This window comes from Gavialis gangeticus, unplaced genomic scaffold (assembly GCF_001723915.1).
Source record: "Gavialis gangeticus isolate Ggan-Ray unplaced genomic scaffold, GavGan_comp1, whole genome shotgun sequence".
Classification (NCBI taxonomy): domain Eukaryota; kingdom Metazoa; phylum Chordata; order Crocodylia; family Gavialidae; genus Gavialis; species Gavialis gangeticus.
In genome coordinates, this window is record NW_017729028.1 from 7,989,377 (window position 1) to 7,992,968 (window position 3,592).

The 3,592-nt window shown below is 41.8% G+C and overlaps 1 long non-coding RNA gene across 2 annotated transcripts in view; it reads left to right on the forward strand.

Moving 5' to 3' along the window:
- Positions 1–2,109, forward strand: part of LOC109300153 — a 5,822-nt gene extending 3,713 nt beyond the window's left edge. For both annotated transcript variants that reach the window (XR_002098145.1, XR_002098146.1), the window contains 2 exons: positions 1,032–1,251; positions 1,552–2,109. This is a non-coding gene — a long non-coding RNA (uncharacterized LOC109300153). The remainder of the gene's footprint in view (positions 1–1,031; positions 1,252–1,551) is intronic.
- Positions 2,110–3,592: the final 1,483 nt, after the last annotated feature.

Genomic DNA, 3,592 nt, shown 5'->3' on the forward strand with positions numbered 1-3,592 from the left:
GCTCATATTCAGCTTATTGTCCACTGTAACCCCCATGTCTTTTTCTGCAGAGCTGCTGCCCACCCAGTCAGCCCCCAGCCTGTATCGGGTGCATGGGATTGTTCTGTCCTAAGTGCAGGACTTGGCACTTGTTGAACCTCATGAGATTTGTTTTGCCCCAATCCTCCATTTATTCTTGTGCTAACATCGTTCTTTATAGTTTAAAGATGTGTTTATGGAAAGCCATTATCAATCGTCTTAGACTGTTCTGTGTAGATAAACAAGCTAGTCATGTCCACCCTGTTCCTTTTATCAGCCAAAGATGTGCTCTTAAAAAACAGCTATCTAGTTAGTTTGACAGGACCTGTATTTCAGTAAAGTATGTTGATTGACATTAAATCTATGGTTACCTTTTAATTCTTTGTTTATTGCCTCTCATATCAATCTTCCCAAAATTTTGTCCTAGTCTGATGTCAGGCTGACCAGCCAATATTCGTTAAATATTGGCAAAACAATAGTTACATATATTCCTTTGTTCCCCCCCCCATCCTTGGGAGCTCACTAATCTTTTAAGATTTGTTAAAAATCAAAGCTAATCGTTTAGAGCAGGGGTTAGCAACCTACATCCCCTGGGAAGGATCTGGGCCACCAAGTGACTGTATACAGCTCACAAAGGTGGGACATTGCTGGCAGGTTGCAGGCAATAAAACAACAGGTCAGGGAGGAGGACGACAGGGTGGCCCAGCTTCAGACCTAGCTCCATTAAATTGGCCTGCCATTCCTAAATGGTTGCCCTGGTTCAGAAAGCTTTGTAGTCAAGACGTTTATCTTGCTGGGATCCTGTGACCACAGGGAGGGGGCTGGACTCAGTCTTCCGAGGTCCCTTCCAGCCCTAATGTCTATGAAATCTATGAATCTATGAATTCTTTTAATATTCTTAGGTGCAAGTTATCTGGACTTAGAGATGTTTAACTTTGATAGCTGTTGTTTGACTTCTTCCCCAATTACTAAAGGAACAGAAAACATCTCATTTTATGGATTTTGCTCTCCAGGGATTTCAGAGCTATCACTGAAGGCTGGACAAGAGCACTGTGGGATGGTGCTGGACAGACCAACTGCACCTGTCTGCAGGAGTGCAGCTGAAGCCAGCACAAGACCCAGTGACTTGCTCAGAGAACATGCAATTGCAACAGCAGTTAGTGGGGCACTTCCAAAGAGTGGGCGAGACCAAGCCCTACTTAAAATGAGCAACTCTCAATCCCTGCATATGAAGTAAGGACTTAATACTTCTTTTCTGGTATACTCAGCTTTGATAAAGAGGTGAAGGATATAGACCCTCAAATGAGCTGGGAGCACTTATGAAAACAGTTCTTTTGCTATGATTGACAGCTGATTGGAGCTGCAGTGACTTATATTTTCAGTCCTGTGTTCATGTGCAGCCAAAGGTCAGTAGTATTCTGCCATCCAGGAACACAAACTGAAAGATTTTAAATCCACTTTGGATGCTTTTCAGTCTTTTGCTGCCTTCTTGAGGGTAAGCTGTCTGCGTGACTGTCATTTCTATTCAATTAGGTGCAAGGGACCAGGGAGTGGTCCACCCCACAAGGAATTGGGGAGACTGACAGCCAGACTCCAGTGCCAGCAGTAGCAGACTCAGATTTGTAATGTAAAAGTTGGCATTCTTTCATCCTTATGAAGGCAGTGGGGTCAGATGCCAGCCTCCATAGGACTCGTGAGCAAAAATAGTTGGATGATGCTTTCTCTCTCCTGCTGAACTCTTCAGTCCTTAGTAATTCCCTTAACATTCCCTTAACAGCATGTACTTTACATCACATATCTACTATTCAAACATATTTTGTTTAAGGCCCTTTGCTTGCTGTTTATAAAAGCTTTGATCATGTAGGTAAAACTCCCGTTTGCCTCCTGCATGGATCCATATTTAGCTTTGTTATTCCCCAAGTACACGATTAACTTCACTCATTGCAAAGGAGCATCACCACATTGACAATGGAGTCATGAATAAGAATTTGTCCCTATGCTACCAGAAGGCTGGTTGCTAAGTTTTAACAGGCACTTAAGCAAGTTAAATAGGCAGAAGTATGGTTAAAAACTAAAACACACACAACCCCCTGTTGTTTTTATGGCTATGTTTTCCGATAAAAAAAGATTTTGAGTGGTTGTTTATTAGCTGCTGAGGGTTTCACTCATCATCTTTAGGTAAACAGGCTATGAAATTGCTAATGATAAAGTGTTTTTATTTCATGAATTAACTGGTCTCATTTCTAAGCACAGTTTCAATCCAAATCTGGCTAGTAGCAATGTTTTTCTTCTGATTTAGATCCTTAGCTGAAAGGTTTATTAAATTGGCCATGCTCCAGCCCAAACATGCACTAGAGAGCTTTGTTCTGTTTTTATGGAGTTATGTCTTAGGTAAGAAACACTGTAGTGAAAGACAGGAAGATCCCTGTCTCTGAGCAGTTGCTAATGAGAATGAGCTTGTGATTTTTAATCAGGCACCATTCTCATCAAAGGCACTGAATGTGTTGCCTAAGGCCTCAAGGTGTGGAGCTGGCAGACATGAAATGTCCTCCATTTCATAAGTCACTAAGGTTTTACCAGATGCCATAAAAAACAAAACACTTGACAGGAGGCAGGCTGAGAGCATTGCCCTGCAAACTGACCATGGGTTGTGCCAGTGCTCTCTGAGCTTCTCTGTCTATCTGTCAGCTCTCTCGTCTTATACGTGTAATTTTAGACTGTGTATAGTGACCATCATGGTGAGATCCAGGTACATTACTGGGGTTCTTAAGTGTTGTGGTAATAAAATTTGTGAAAAAAGGGCCAGAAGGGAGTTGCTGGAGTTGGCTTATAGTGACAAACACACGAATAACACCTGTATACAGGAAGGTCTTTTGTTGTTAGGTTTGGGAACTGACTCCTCCAGCATAGAAACTGAAACAAATAGTAATTGTTCTGCCAGTGACAAATTGCTGCCTGGGGCTATACATGCAAATCACTTTCCTCCAGCACAGAAACTGGAACAAATAGTATTTGCTCTGCCAGTGACAAATTATTTCCAGCAACAAAGCTGTTCTGATTAATAGTAGATAACAATTTGGTCCAGCTAGAAAAAGCACAACTAACTGGCCCATCTAGCTTGTTGGCCTGGAAATAGGAATATATGTAATATGACCCTGCACCTCCAGTGTTGAGTCTGCAGTAAAACAGAAGAAAAATGTGACAGATTTGCTCTCCTCTGTATCTGCCCTGCAGAACAGCAGGGCCAAAGAGGGCCCCACCCAAGCTGAATGAGGACTATTACCTAACAACTCAGCATAATTTAGATCAGAATGAGGTCAGTACCTTTTGCTAATTGAAACATAATAAATAGATGGATTATAAGGAAGATCCATTAATTAGGTCATAATTTTCATCTATAATATGATTTGTCAGGGCGGTAGGAGCTTTGCCAAAGTTATTTCTGAGTGGGACAACATTGAAGGCTTTATTGAAGTGGGACCATCAGACCCCAAAATATCTGTCTGGAAAAATCCAGTAACTTATTGGCAGGGACCACAAGGGAACCCTTTCAACATGTTTGTAGCCACAGTAT